This window comes from Dama dama, chromosome 22 (genome assembly GCF_033118175.1).
Source record: "Dama dama isolate Ldn47 chromosome 22, ASM3311817v1, whole genome shotgun sequence".
Lineage (NCBI taxonomy): Eukaryota > Metazoa > Chordata > Mammalia > Artiodactyla > Cervidae > Dama > Dama dama.
In genome coordinates this window covers 1032084-1048070 of record NC_083702.1, presented here as the reverse complement: position 1 = coordinate 1048070, position 15987 = coordinate 1032084, and positions in this window count along the sequence as shown.

Genomic DNA, 15987 nt, shown 5'->3' with positions numbered 1-15987 from the left:
CGCTCCTGCAGCCCAGCTGAGGCCGGGGTGCTGTTTACCTCCCCTAAGGCCGCCAAGCCAAGGAGCCTGGAGCCATGCTAGGCCCTCCCCAGCGGGTCTGGCCTGTTCTCCCTTCTGGGGGAGGTGGGCACACCCAGCCTGCCCCTGTGGCTGCACTCAGGCACTGGGGCATCTCAGAGGCCCTCTCTGACCCGCATCTGGGGGAGCGGGCACCATGGTGTCTACCCGGCTGAATGCCCCAGGAGGCACCCTGAGTCAGCCTGAGGCAGACGCTCCTTCCTCTGAGGAGACCAGCCTGTGGGGGCTTCGTCTTGCCCCACTGCACCCAGGGTCCTGCCTACCCCAGCCCCTGCCCCCAACTCTGGCTCTCATGGACCCCAGGCTGGCCTGCCCTCCCCTCCCGCCTGTCCCAGGAGACGGGCAACACTGAATTCCTGGCCCCTGCTTGTCCCTGGGGACTCATCAAAGGTGGTCAAGCCACGACCCCTGTTCACACAGCGGCAGGATGGCCCCTGGCTGGGACAGTCTCCCCGACAGGACCCTGTGGCTGGTTGTGCCCAGGGCCTGGGTTGGGGGGCTTGGAACCCGCTGGTTATTGTGCCAAGAGGAGAAAGAAAACAACCCTGTTTACGGAAAAGGCAAGTCCGCTGATGCTGGCCAGCGGCCTCCCCAGGGACAGAGGCCCTTTGTTGGGAAAACAGGAAGCGAGGATTTCCAGGACCTGTCGGGCCACCCGCCGGCCACCCGCCCAGCTTCCGCCAATTCTCAGCAGCTTCTGCCTGTCGCCAGCTGCCCGTCAGTCCGTCTCCTCGTCTGTGTGTCCCTCTGAGCCGGAGGCCCAGGCTTCCAGTTTTAAGGCAAAGCCGCTGTCATCTCAGCCCCACAGTCAGGGCGGTCTCCTGGGGCTGCCCTCTCCGGCACCGTGCGCCCAGGTCACGTGGAGACGGATGCCAGAAACCCTGGGTGATGCCTTCCAGCAGAGCCCAGCCAGGCCCCACCCGGAGACCCCCGACATCAGGAGACACATGTGGGGAAGGGGGTCTGTTAGGTCACGACCAGTAGGGGCGTCTGTGAGGGCAGCCTCGGAGCTAAGACCCAGGGGCACAGAGAAGGCCAGTGCCAGCCGCGTGTGGGAAAGAAAGGCGGGGGCAGAGGGCAGAGGGGGCGGCCAAGGTGGCCTGAGGTCCCCTCCTGCCCGAGGGCCCTGTAGGGTCTCACGGTCAACGATCACCAAGCTGCTGCTCTCCAGGCCGTGGTTCCCACACCGTTCAGCCAGTGGGTCCGCCACGGCGTGGGCAGGTGTGCACACGTGTGACTCACCCTCACACCAGCCCCCACACGTTCTCACACACACGTGCGCCGGCGCAGGAAGGGCCCCGTTCCCCGCACCCCTGCGCCCGCGTGTGCCGGACTCGTGGCCCGCCCGCCCCCCCCACTTCCGACTCACATCTGCTGGGGGCGGGGGCGCAGCTGGCTCCCCAGGCGCCGGCCCGAGCCGGCCTGCCCCGTGCAGCTGGGAGGTGCCACTGGGTGCCTGGCGCTGGGCAGCAGTGGGACTGCTCCCCGCCCCCAGCCTGCACGGAAGCGGCCCGCCCCGGCCCAGGGCCAGTCCGCCTGCTCTGGCCGTGACCTCCGTCCTGTCGGGCAGGTGGCTGTCCAGGGACGTCAGGGAGGAGGGACGCCGCGGGCACCATGGCTCCGCGAGCCCTGGGGTCCGGCCTTCGGGCAGGTGCCTGATAGCCCTTGTACCATCCGCTGCCCACCTCTGCCTGCCCACCTGCATCCCTAGGGTGGGCAAGAGGTGATGCCCGCCAAAGGGGAATGCCCCGGCCTAGAGCACTCCCCCAAGCTGGCGTCTTCCAGGCCCGGTGGTCAACCCTTGCCCACCCACATCCTAACACGGCCCCGTCTTCAGGTGGCTGGTAGGACGGTGTTTGGACCCCCACCCAAGCCATCTAGAGTTTCTCGTGTTCTTTCTTTGTTCAGCCATTGAAAGGAAGGTGCTGAGCTGGGTCATGCCAGGCCTGGCCTGGAGGGGCGGGGCTGAGGTCTGGGCAGTGACCGTCCTGGGCTCACGGGCAGCCGACGCCCGGGACGCCCCGGCCCGTGCTGTGGGACGGCTGTGTCCAGTCTGCTTTCTCCACGGGGACAGAAAAGAGCATGTTCAAACCGTGGCCACGCACGCTCCCCGAGCCCGCCGGCCTCCCCGCCTCCAGCCACACGCCCAGCGGTTCTGCTCAGGACACCTGCCCAGCCCGTGCCATCCAGTCGCAGCGGGAAGTCCGGGGGCAGCAGGCGCTGCAGGGCCGGCCCGGCGATTGACCGGGACCCCGCGGGGCTGAGGGGCCTGGCCTCGGCCCCCTTTCCTCCCCAGAGCGCAGCGGGTGCTGCTTGCCCTTGGCCGGCACGAAGCTCCCACCGGGGGTCCCCACCACAAGAGCGTACCCTTCCCTGGCTGAGAATCAGCTCAGGGGTCGCCCCAGCGGGACAGGCGTCCATGCCAGTTACACACACGGGGACCGGAGGAACGGCCGGTGTGGTCCGCAGGCCTCCCGCCCTAACGAGGACCCCAAGGGCCCCCACTCTAACGGCCACGATGCACCTCAGGTCTCCACACCCCGGCGCCCACGCAGACCCTGTGTCCTCCCACGGGTCCCTCGCTGGAAGCCCGCAGAGCCGGGCTGTCTGCCTCCCCCCGACACTGAGATGCTCGGCTGTGGGCTGGGAGCTGCCGGTGGCAAGAGGTCCCCAGGCGGGCTGCGGGCGGAGCAGTAGGGGCAGGACCCGGGTCACTGCGGGCCCCTTGGCTGCCCTGCCGGCCAGCGTGGGGTGGGGGCCAGGGAGGGTCATCCAAGCGAGATGGGGTGGTGACAAGGACTCGGGGGATGATGGGCGCTGGGCAGGTTCTGGACCCCGGCCCACCTTATGTGGCACCCCCTCCCGTCCAGTGGGCAGCAGGACCCTGCGGCTACTCCTAAGGCCCCGGCGGCCTCCCGTGGAGGGACACACGTGTGCGAAGCTGTGGGAGGCCCCCCAGCCAGTACCCAGGTTGACCACACCGATGCCACCCTGGTCGAGACGTCCTGCGAGACCGCGGCCCTGCTCGGCGCCTCGAAGCAGGGGGAATGGCCACACCTGGATTCCAGGCCCACAGGAGCCGGGAGACAGCAAACCTGGGTTGTTTTAGGCCATGAGGGCTTGGGGTCACTTGCGATGACCGCAGGACGCTGAAGGAGGAGCCGGCTGTAGATGTGACAGGGCAGCGGCCAGGGCGTCCGGGCGAGAGGGCAGTGCCCGCCCGGCACAGGGTGGGCAGGTCCGGAGAAGCTGCTCCAATGAGGGGAGCCACGCACGTCTCTGTGGACCCTGTAGAGGCAACGGTGGCGGAAGGGGGGCTCGCGGGTGGCGGGAGAGGCCAGAGGACAAGGAGCGGTCAGGGTTTGGAGGGCGGGCCATGGGCCGGCAGGGGCAGGCAGCAGGGAGGGTGTTTCTCCAGCCCCGTCCAGCTCCCTGAGTCTGGGGGGGACAGGGGTGGGAAGTGGGGGCTGGGGATCCCAGCTGGGTGAGGAGGACAGTGAGGACGGCCAGAGGGCGTCGGTGCTGAAGACTGTGGGCTCCCTGATCAGTGGTTGGACTCTGCGCTTCCACCGCCTGGGGCACGCGTTCAGTCTCTGGTCGGGGAACTGAGACTCTGCAGGCTGCACAGTGCAGCCAAAACACACGCACCCACACACGCACACACACACACACTGCCCTGAGATCCCACCTCACGCCCACAAGGATGGCCATGACCAAAACAAAAAGAACCAGGCAGATACCAAGGATGGGCAGGAGGTGGTAACAGGGCGCCCCGTGCACCGCTCACGGGGACGTAAAACGGGGCGTGCAAGCTAAGTCCCTTCAGTCGTGTCCGACTCTGCAACCCCATGGACCGCAGCCCTCCAGGCTCCTCTGTCCATGGGACTCTCCAGGCAAGAATCCTGCAGTGGGTTGCCATTTCCTTCTGCAGGGGATCTTCCCTACCCAGGGACCGAACCCGGGTCTCTTGTGTCTCCTGCATTGGCAGGCGGGTTCTTTACCACAGCACCACCATAGAACGATGCGGTTCCCCGGGATGGGCCTGACAACACACACGACCCACGGTTCCGCTCTCGGGTCCGTAACGTCTACAAGAGCTGAAAGCAGCATCTCCCACAGGCGCCTGCACACACCCGTGCTCACGGCAGACAGAGGTGGGATCCGCGTGTCCATCAGCGGGTGCACGGGGAAAGGAGATGTGGTCTCTCCACATGGCGGGATATTAGCCCACCTTCAAGAGGAAAGGGACCCTGACACATGGGTTCAGATGCTGCAGTGTGAATGGACATTAAGGACGTTACGCTGAGTGAAGTTAGCGCCTCAGCAGGGCAGCTTTTGTGCGATCCCACTTACGCGGGGTCCCTGGAGGAGCCCGGTTCAGAGACAGAAGGAACGGGGGTGAGCACCAGGGCTGGGGGCAGGGGTGGGGACTCAGTGAGTAAGGGGGACAGTTTTCCTTCGGGAAGGTGAGAAAGTTCTGGAGGTGGTGGGGGGAGGTGGTTTCCCAACAAGGGGAGTGCTAGATGCCCCCAAGCGACACACTCAGCAAGTGTTCTGCTGTGGACACTTTATCGCAAGAAAGATAAAAACAAGTTTGGTTGGTGCAGCGTTTCACCACTCAGGTACGAGCGAAACACACAGGCCCCCATGACTTACGGATACACTGAGGTTACTGCCCTTCTCTTTGCCCTAAACTTGCTCTGCACAATATAAAGGGTAACTTTCGTGGCAGTGATTCTTAGATAAATTTAGCGTTCTTTCTCTTTCTTTTTTAAAAAAAGGTTGGCCGCACTGGGTCTTCGCACGGCTCCGGCTTCTCTAGCTGCGGCCTGTGGACTTAGCTCCCCCACAGCATGTAAGGACTTAGTTCCCTGACCAGGGATTGATCCTTGGTCCCTACATTGGAAGGCAAACTCTTGACCACTGGATCACCATGCAAGCCCCAAAATGTAATGCTTTTTTATTTAGAACATTATATCAACAACAACAGCAAAAAAGAATGACAAGTCAGTGCTCTTTCTGCATGGATGTTGCATTTGACAAAGTGTTTTTTTAAAGACACTTTCTGGGCTTATCTCCCCTCACCTCCTGAGGCCCCAGCCCCAGGCTTGGGAGCTCACAGGTGCCCTGAGGTCCCCAGGGTGGCCCGTGGGTTTCTGGCTGGCGCTCTGTGTCCCTAACAGGCTTGGGAACCCCAGGGAGGGTGCAGAGTCACACGTGCGAAGGGCTGCTCCTGGCCCATGCGAACTGAGCCTCCCACCGTGTGGGAGGCAGGGCGGGGAGGTGTTTAGGCTTCGGGAAGAGATGTAAACTGTCTCCTTAACGCTGGTCTGGAGGGCTCCCCTCTGCTAATTCAAGACCAGACCTTCTTTTATTTTTTTACCGTCCCTGAAGGCCTGCAGCATAGCAGGAGACTGGACCCTGGAGTGAGCCGCCCCCACCCCTCCGGCCTCCCCTCCCTGCAGGTCCCCGAGCCCCATCTGATCATGCCCCTAGTGGCCATGCTCCCCGATGTTCAGTCCAACCCAGGGGGACCTTTGCCTGCCCCTCAGCACCCCACCAGCTCCTCCCCACCTTGGTCTCCCAGGTCCTGCCAGCTCCCTGCCCATCCTCTCCCCTCTGCCCACCTCCCCTCACCCAACCTGGCCAGGCCTGGCCTCCTTCAGCCGTCCCAGATGCTGGAGACATCCGCTCAGAGTCCCCAGCCCGCAGGGACGGGCCGCCACCAGGAACACAGCCACCCCTGGGGACGGGGCCAGCCCTGGGGACACGGCTGCCACCGGGGACAGGGCGTGGGGGACGTTGTCCTAACAGATAGGGCCAGAGGGGCTGGGCCTGGCCGTGTGGCTCCTGTGAGCAGCAGGCCTGTGAGGACCTCCATGCAGACTAATGCAGGCAGGTCACTCACACACACACACACACACACACACACACACATGCACAGGAGCGCCAGCTTCCTGGGTGCCCACGGCCTTCCAAGGAGCTCATTTGTCATGCAAATGCCCTCTCCAGGGGCCTCCCCAAGGGTGCTAGAGAGCTGTGGCCTGTCTAGGGTGGGGCCTGAGGTCAAGACCCCTTGGGTCCTGCAGCCCACACCCCTGCATGGCGAGTTGAGCTGGGACCTGGCATAGGGGCCTCAGCTGCAGACCCAGACAGGCCTGAGGTTTGACCGCTCTGCAGCCTCCGCGCCCAGAGCAGCCGTGCGGCCGCACCCTTGGAAGCCCCAGGCTGCCAGGCCCCTCCTAGCCTCCTGGAACTCCCCTGGGTGGAAAGGCCTGGCTTCACTGTTCTCAGCTGCCCCCTCCTCCCCCCAACGGGGGCGGGGGATACAGCCCACCGCCCCCGCAGCCGAGCCTGATAGGCCGTAGCCCCACCGGGTGTGCCCCCCACGCCAGCCCCTCTAGGCGAGATTTGGGGTCCAGGCCTGGGCCCCGCCGTGCTGGGGTCAGTCGGCCTCTGGGTCTAGTTGCTACCTTCAGCCAGGATGGCCAGGCCCGGAGACACGGGCTGAGTGACAGAGGCCACGGCCACCCCGTGGGCCTGGGGGAGCGACCGCGGTGGAGCCGCGGGAGCCCGGCGGGCCATTCTTCTGCCCGCGGGTCCGGGACCGGAACAGGGCGGCTGCTCAGGGTGCGGGGCGCCGAGCGCCGCCACACAAGTGCCCGCAGTGTCCTGGAGCAGCCCCGCCTCGACCCCTGCTCCCCGAGACCCCGCCCCCGCCCACCTGTGACGCCCACCCCATGCTGCGACCCCGGCCCTCCGCAGCTCTGCACATCCGCCCGGCCGCCTCCGGCCCTGTCGCTTGATGGCCCGGTGCCCTGACTGTCCCCCAACCCCAGCTCACACTACCCGTGGACCCTGCAGCTCCTGCCTGGACACCCTGCCTCAACCTGCGCCCCCACCGTGCTCTCCTGCGTTCCCCGGAAGGCCTCCGGGCCCTGGACTCCCCAGCCTCACAGATCGGGGTTTCTGGTCCTGCACCCCTTCCTGGCCTCCGCCCCCAGACCAGGTTTCTAGGGGTGGGAGACCCTCCCCACCAGCCACCCCAGGCCTGGGAGAGGGTCCTGAGAGCAGAGTCCCTTGGCAGCAGGGGCTGGCTTCCTGCTGGGGTGCCCTGAGGCGGGAGGCATGGCAGGAGGGCTGGACTGGGGTCCACATCCCAGAGGTAGGTGCAGGCCCTGGGCCCTGCTGCCGGGCTGGGGCCAGGGCCCTCTGCTGCCCAGTGGCCCAGAGAACAAAGCCTCAGGTGCAGTCACGACTGCCAGGGTGTCCGGCTGCTGGACACGCCGGTGAGGAGGGCACTTGGGCTGCAGGTCATGAAGAACACGGCCCCCCGGTCAGGGCGCAGGATCCACCCGGACCCTTCCAGGTGCCAGGTCAGCACCCATGGGGCCCAGTGGGGCCGGACACAGGGGACCCACACGTCCCACCCAGGGCGTGCAGAGCACTCTCCTGGCCCCCGGAAGGAGCTGGAGCCTCGGGGCAGGGGGTCAGAAGAGGGAGGTGGGCGCCGGGGCAGGATGACCCGTGACTCGAGCGACTGGGAGGAAGGGGTGTCCTCACCAGCAGAACGGGGCAGGGCGGGGTGAGTGGCTGGCAATGGGGAGCCGGAGGGCGGAGAGGCTGAGTCCACGGGCTGGAAGGGCCCTGGGGGGCGGGAGAAGGTAGGGGGTCTCTTCCCGCTCCCCACCTCCACCCCCTGCCCGGAGGCCCCTCTGTGCACCCAGCCCAGCGAGGGCCTTAGGCTGGCAGGACCGCTCAGCTCACAGGCGGGGAAACTGAGTCTGGGGCAGAAGGAGCAGTGTCTGGACAGACCTGGCCAACACAGACGGAGAGCTGGCCCGGTGGAACTGGTCTGACCAGGTGTGTGTGCGTGTACATGTGTGTGTGTACACGTGTGTGTGTGTGTGTGTGGACTGGAAGCCCGCCAGGAAGCAGGTGAACAAAGGCCACAGCCTGCGTCATGGGCAGCAGCTCGGGGCCACGGCCAGCGGCCCCGCCTCGAGACCTGGCTCTGGGTGGGGGCTGGCAGGCTGCCGTCCGCTCTTCCCAGGTCGGAGCCGCAGAGATGGCAGGCGGGAGGCCAGTGGTGGCCTGGGTCTGGCTGCGGCAGTGGCCTCCCCGCTCTATCCAAAGGCAGCCTGGCCAGCGCCCTCAGGGCCCTCGGTCACTCAGGGCTCCACACGCCCGGCCTCACTGAGAGGCCAGGGCCCGGGCTGGCAGCCAGGTCCCCTCAGGGGCCCCTGGTGTCCTGGCGGGTGGGCCTTCAGGAGGCAGACCCTCCACTGAGGACCCACGGCCGCCGCTCTGCCCAGCCCACCGTCCCGCCCGTGCTGTGGGCACCGTTCTGAGGGCGCTGCTCCAGCCTCCCTGACTCCCTGAACTCTCGCCCTGGCTGGAGCCATCTCTCCGCCCCACCCCATGGCTCCTTGACCCCAAAAGTTCTTCCGCAGGGATGGCTCAGGGCCAGCCGCTCCTGCTACTCACCGAGCTTCCCTGCCACCCCCGGTCCTGTCCTGGTGACCCCCGGCCCGGGTTTTCCAGCCTGTGAGCTGGACAGCAGCACGCAGCCTCAGCGGGCACCTGTTCCCGAGGACCAGGAGGAGGAGGGCCCACGCGGGCAGGTCCTGGGCAGGAGCAGCCCCCCGTCCTGCCCTGCTGCCCCGCAGGATGGGCCTCGGCCTCGGGAGGGCAGCGAGGAACCAGGATCTGGGAGCTGGACCAACAGCACCCACCTCCGCGCCCAGAGCCGGTTCCTGCAGCTGCCCCCGAGGTCAGGTCAGCGTGGCCCAGCCTGGCCCGGTGTGAGTTAACATCGGAGGTGCAGGGCAGCTGACAGGGGGTCCCTGCCGCCAGAAGTGGGCTCCGGGCGCTACCACCCGCCACGCACACGGGCGCCTCCCTGCACCCTCCCAGGGGGTGAGACAACCAAGGGAGCCACGGGAGGTTCTGGGTGCGAGTGGCATGTTCAGGAGCAGACTCCAAACACTGCCTCAGCGGGCCCAGGCCTGGCGTGGGGGGCCAGGAAGGATCCCAGGGTCAGGGCAGCGGTGGGGGCCCCTGGGTCAGCTTGTTCCCCTGCCCCATGAGGCAGCCTCAGCCCTGGGTCCCCAAGCAGCTGACTCGCCTGCCTGGGAGGGGCTCTGGGCCTGGTCGAAACCCTGCACTGGCGCGTCTCAGAAACCGAGAGTCAGCGGCTCCCCGCTGCCGGGCCTGCCACTGGGAGCCGCCCAGATGAGCGTGGCGGGCAGAGGGCTGGGATGGGCATCACTTGGGTCCCCGTGGGGCCCCAGCTGGGAGGCAGCAGGGAACCAGGCTGGCTCAGGCTCAAGAAGGACAGAGGCGGAGGCTTTGGCCCGGTGGGGGTGGGGGTGCCCGCCTGCATGCCTCCAAGCAGGCTCAGTCGTGTCTGACTCTCTGCGACCCCATGGACTGTAGCCCACGAGGCTCCTCTGTCCACGGGATTCTCCATGCAAGAATACTCGAGTGAGTTGTCATTTTCTTCTCCAGGGGATCTTCTGGACCCAGGATTTGAAGCTTTGTCTCCTGAATTGGCAAGCAGACTTTACCACTGAGCCGCACGGGAAGCCGGGGGCGCCTGCAGCCCCCCTCAAATCTCAGCCAGCAGTGCTGGGGAGTGACCGAAGGGCCCGCTTCACTGATAGGAGGATGGACTGTGCAAGGAAACTCCGGGGTCACGGCACCCACCCCCGGGGGCCACGTGCCCTGACCCCTACCTGGAGCCAGTCAGACCGTGAGAGGCCAGGCCCCCGAGAGGAATGGACGGTGCTGGCGCAGGGGCCTCCATGGGCCTGCTGGACATCCTGGCCACCACACCCCCACCCGGCTCAGGCGGGCCCAGCAGGCAGAATGCCAAGGCTGCTGCCTGGGGTCAGGCCTGGGGCGGGAGCCAGGCAGCCCTGAGCAGCGGGAAGTGAGGGGCTGCCGGCCTGGGATGGGGGTTTTCTGGGGGTGGGGAGCCTGGCCAGAGAGCAAGTGCAGAATTCCTTCCATTCCTTTCGTTTCCCTGTGATGACTCAGCAGCAGTCCATAGGCACTGTCTGTCCCACAGGCCTAGGGATGTGCCCGCCGCGAGGGGGGCTGTCACAGTGCCCCACCCCGCTCCCCCCACCGCTCAGTCCCAGGTGCGCCCACCCCCCAGCTGCCAGGCACCCACGCTCCGGGCTTGGCCTCCTTCCCGCCCAACCCCAGCCCGGCCTCCTGCAGACCTTCCCAGGGACCTGGCCCTGGGGCGGGGCGCGTGCCTGCCACAGGCCCTGCCCCCGGTGCCCCCATGGGGTGAGCGTGGGGCAGGGGGGAGGGACGGCCGCCGTGGGCTTTTGGGGCTCCCCTCCGGACAGGGGATCCCGCATGTCCAGCCCTGGCCACATCCCGTGCAGCGCTCTGGTCTCCTCCCTCTGGAGCGGGTGGGACGGCTTCCCCGTTTTGCCCCCTGGGGAGGAGGAGCCGGCGCTGCAAGCCTGGAGGCCGCCTCGCCCGGGTGTCCGGCCGGGCTGGCACGGGGCCGAGGGGGAGTGGGAAGGAGGTCCCAGAAGGGCACGTGGACGGGGGGCCATCGGGTGTCTGCATACCCACCCCCGGGGCTGCACGGGCCAGCCACTGCGTGTGCACACGTGGGCGTGTTGCTGCCTGGGCCCTGAGCCCAGTTGACCAGCCACTGGGGCGCCCTCCCCCAGGCCCTGAACACCCCGGCACTGGAAGCCAGTGGGAATGTAGGGAATTGAGGGATGAGCTGGACACGAGTTGCAGGTGCCCCCTTCAGACAGGCCCACTCAGCTCCTGCATCCCACCCCCCAGCCACAGTCACTTCCTGGGAACCAGCCCGGTCACCCGTCCTGAACCGGATGCTCTGCCCAGGCCGCCTCGGGCCCCAGGAGCAGGCTGCCAGGGAACCCTGGGCAGAGACAAGGACAACTCCCACTTGGGCTTCAGGGGTCCTGCGGACTCGCCCAGTCGGCGCTGAGCCTGAACTCGGGGGGCTGGCCCAGAGCTCCAGCAGCCCTGGACACCCCTTGTTTCACAGCTCTTGCCTCCTTCCCTCCCAGCCCCCAGGACTACAAAGTCAGCCAGGAAAGGCCGCCAGCCTAGCTCAGGGTCACCAGACTCCCCCCACATCAGCCCCCACAGGCCTGGCCAGCAACCCCTGAACACTGCCGTTCCCAGCAGGCAGCGCTCTGATCTGAATGCCCTGGGCCCTTCGGTGCCCTGTGCAGACTGGCACTGGGCTGCCCCTGGGAACCAGACTGGGTCCCTCCAGCCACAGCTGCAGTGGGGAGAGTCTGGAAGTCCCCATGGGCCCCCAGGGCCTGTCTCGCAGGCCTGTCCCCTGCTCTGGCCTGGCTCCACACTCGGCCTGTGGCCACCAGGGTTCAGTGGCTGCCCACATGCCTGGGTCTGCTCCAGCGGGCGATGAAGAAGGTCAGCTGCCGCTCGGGTCGGGGAGCCTGGGCCCCAGTGCAGGGCTCTGAGCCCCACGAGGGTAGCCCTCATCAGTGCAGCCTTCTTTCTCCACCAGCAGAAGTCGGACCACGCTGTGTCTTCCTTGGAACCAACGACCCCCCCGCCACCGCCATGCCCAGGTGTGGGGGGCTCGTCCCTAGCTCTCTTATTTCGGAACCCTTAAAGGACAGCAGGGACTGGGGTGCCAGGTTTTGGGCTCTGAGCTGTGTGGGTGCGGCCTGGGGCTGGCAGGGAGGGGCCGGATCGAGCCTGACCTGAAACTGTCATCCCTCCTGCTCTGCTTTCCAAGCCTGATCCATTCCTGGGCGAGGCTCCCGCCTTGGCAGTGACAGCCTCCTGTCGTCCCGGCCGGGCCAGCTGCCGCGCAGGGCTCACCCTTCTCCGGCAGCCCCCAGACACGGCTCTGTCTGTGACGCAGCGTGAGTGTGGAACGGGGGTGTGTGTGTGTGTGCTGAGCCCGAGCAGTGACACAGCAAATCCTCGGCATGCGTCTCCAAGGCCGACCCCTTGTTTACTGTGACCAGGCCCTCCCGGGTCCATGCTCTGGACAGCCTGAAGGTCCACTTGAGCAGGCAGTTTTCTGTGGCCTGAGTGTGGTCTGACCATTCATCCTGGGACTGAATGAAACTCCCCTAAGACGAGGTCATTCCTGCCGCAGACCCTGGGCCCCAAGGTCTCCACGGGCCCCTGGCCGGCTCCCAGCGGCACAGCTCTGACCCTGCCTGGCTGCACGCCCCTCCCCCACCCTGGTTCAGCCTCCAGACTTGGCTGCACTCTGCCTGCCCCCCCAACGGGGGCCCCGCATGGCCCCTGGAGCTGCATGCAAGCCAGAGGCACACACAGGCTGGCTGGTCCAGCCCCCCACTCTGCGGGGGTCCCCCTGCAAGGCCTCTTCTGTATCCCTTGCTCGTCCACGCTAGGGGCCAAGCAGAGGGGACGGCAGGACCCCACCCACCCAGCACCACCCACAAAGGCCGCCCGAGGCTCCCTGGCCGGGTCTCAGAGGCTGCGTCTGCTCCTGGGTTGGGGCACGGGGCTCCTGCAGAGGGTGGCCCCACTGCCCCCAGCCCCCTGCCCCGTGGCCTGGGCCTTTGGGGTAAGCAGGCCCCTCTGCCCCAGTCCCACCCAAGCTGGGCTCCTCGGCACAGGTGGTGGAGCTGCCACTCTGCTGGGCCCTGCCCCGGGCCTCCCCGTCCAGGAGCCCCCAGGCTCTACCTGTGAAATCTGGGCCTGGACCTAGGACAAGACTTAGGCATCCGCTGCACGCCTGGGAAGCACGTCTGAGGGGCTCTTCCTCCTGGCCTGCTCAGGGGTGGCCAGAGCCCCCTCAGATGGGGACCCCCGGACAGGGTGAGTGGGGTGAGGCCCCAGCAAAGTGGCCAGAGAGCTGGTCCAGGGCCAAGGCTGTGCCCACTGCCTGGGGTGGCCTGGCCCCAGTGCCTGACGGAGGGCCGAGGTGAGGAGACCACCCCTGCAGGCACAGGCGGCCCCCACATCTGGTCACTGCTCCCGTCACTGCCACCCCCGGGCTGGGGTGGGGCGCTCTAGCCCAGCTGGGTTCGGGGTCAGATCCACCAGGACTCCAGCCTCTCCCCAGGTTGGGCCTGGGTATCCCACGGCACCGCTGCTTTTTCGAGGTCCCCTTGGCCAAGATCCAGGTGACCGCTGCCAGGCGGCTTGAGGTGGCATGCACAGGGGTGGCGGGAGGTGGTGCTGAGAGGAGATGGCAGCTCTTGAACTTGGCCTTGGGTCGGGTCAGGCAGGGGGCTCCCTGGCAGGGTGACCTGGGCTCCCACAGGCTGCCAGCCACAGCCCCTACTGGCCCCATGCAGGCCCGGCCCAGTCGCCTCTGGGGCATGTTGCGAAATGCCGGCTCTGCTGGTTCCTCTCCCCGGTGGGTGAGAGGCCAGGACAGAGGCAGAGAAGGCCAGAGGGAAGGCCCCTCCTGCTTCAGCCCGGCCGCAGCCACAGGGACGCCTGTGCCGCAAGGCGTGCAGCCCGCGCCGGGCCGCGGAGCTCCCCGGGGCCCAGCCTGCGGTCAGCCAGATGGAGCTGGGGTGAAGCTGGGCGCTGTCAAGCCAGGCCCTGCGGGCTGCAGAGGGCTCCGGCATGGGGGAGGAGGCAGAACAGGGCTCAGGGGCCCAGGTCACCAGGCTGACCCTGCCAGCGGTGTGGGTGCCGGGAAGACCTGGGGTCCGAGGGGGCATGGACAGGGGTCGGGGGCAGGGAGGTGGTCCTCCGGGCACCGTCTGGGTGGAGGGGCACGGAGAGTCCAGGGCAGGGCCGAGCAACCCCCTGGGATGGCCAGGGTCAGCTGGAGAGGCCGGGTGAGGAGGCCCTGGATGCTGGCACAGGGACTGAGGGGGATGGCGGGGACGAGGGCCCAGACCCAGAGCCTGTGCTGTCCCCACCTCCCTGCTGTGACGCCCGACTGTGAGCGTGTCTGTAAGCATGTGATGGTGTGTGCATGTCCGTGTGTGTGTGAGTACCCATGTGTATGAATATCCGCAAGTGTGCGTAAGCATCCACGCGTATGAGTGTCCTTGAGTGTCCATGTGCATGAGTGCATATGAATATGCGCACGTGTGGCCGTGTGAGTACCAATGTGCATGAGTGTCCCTGAGTGTGTATGAGTGTCTGTGAGTACGCACAGGTGCTCGCAGTATGAATGTACGAATGTCCGTGAGTATGTGTAAGTGTCCACGTGTGTGAGTGTCCTTGAGTGTATGAGTGTCCATGAACATGCATGTGTTCATGATATGAATGTCCATGTGTGTGAATGTCCTTGAGTGCGCACACATGTCCGTGTGCATGAGTATCTGTGAGTGTGTGTGCACGACTGTCCGTGAGTGTCGTGTCCATGAGTGTCGAGTGTCCGAGAGTGTATATGAATGTGTGCACGAGTGTCCGTGAGTGTGTATGTGTGTGAATGGGAGACAGGGTGGAGACCGAGGCTACCTGCCCTCTAACCTCCTCTTCCTCCCTGATCCAGGGAAGACAGCCTGGCTCTGGTCACCATGGCAACAGCCGCCCCTCCTGTCCTCAGGGCAGGGTGACCTTGTGGGGCTGTGCAGGGCCAGGAAGGGCTGTTTCCAGGGTAGGGCGGGGCTGCAGCCCCCCAGGAGGATTCACGTTGCTCCCCACACTTAGGAAACACCTGCCTTGAGAAGACACCAGAAGCCTGAAGAGGCACCTGGCCTCCTGGCGAGGCGGCCCCTCTCTACAGCATGGCCTGATGCACACGGGTGCTCACAGCACACTGGCCTGAGCTGTGGGCATGCCCGGGGTGGTGGGGGCCAAGGGACCAGGCCTGGCCTCTGCCATCAGCGAGGTGGCCTGGTGCCTCAGCCTCAGCTGAGCCCTCTGGGAGCTCCTCCCACAGCTGCAGGAGTGGCCCCAGCTCTGCTGCCCATGAAGTTGCTGACCTGGGCCAGGCCTGCCTGTGAGGCCCAGAGCTATTTTTAAGGCCCAACGGATGGGCCTTCCAGGAACCAGGAAAAAACAGGCAGGGCTTGACATCCTGCCCTGCAGGGATGTGGCTAGGAGGTGGGTGTAGATCAGACCTGCAGTGAAGAGGTGGCCTGGGTAACTGACCAAAGGTGGTGCCTGGGGCAGAAGGGTGAGGGGCCCTTGGGGCTCAGACCTGGCTTTACCTTCCTGTGTAAGGAGGGCAGGAGCTCCACATCTGGGAAAATCCCTTAGAGCCTCCATATGCCAAGCTGAGAAATGGGGTGGGCCATGCCTGCCGGCAGGGTAGGCACAAAGAAGGTGGGCAGCACCTTGCCTGAGTCCTGCCCTCTGGGCAGGGTCATCTCAGGCCTATTCCTGGGGACAAACAGGACCTGAAAGAGGGCCCCTGCAGGACAGTCCCTGGTAGGGAGGGGCATCTGGGTCCGTTCTGTGAGACCCTCACAGACGTGTGACCCTCAGGGACTCACAATGCACGCAGGACACACACACCACAGCACGTTTACAACACATAAAGAGTCTGGAAGAGATGAAGGCTCTGAGTAAACCTCCATCTCAGGAAAGAGGTCACTTCCTGCTCTCTCCTCCACTCCCAGACCAGGTGGGGGACCCCTCCCCACTCCCAGAGACCCCAGGGGCTTCCAGAGGTGGCTCAGCCCACCTTAGGGCTGGGGGAAGAGAGACACACCTCGCCCCTTTCTGAAGGAGAGTGAACCCTGCTCTGAATTTGAGGAGACTCAGGGTCTTTGGGTCAAGATTCCGGAGCTGGTGGGGGGCAGGGGTGGCCCTCACTCCAGGATGCCGACTTCCCAAGGCTGACTCCCAAGGTCAGGACACCCAAGGACATTCACATGGGGGGCTGGAGGCCCACAGGGGAGGCCACGGGGGGGCTTTGGCCCCTATTGACAAAGTTGGAATTGCCCTCAGAGGCACATCTTGACACCGAGACCCAGGACACTC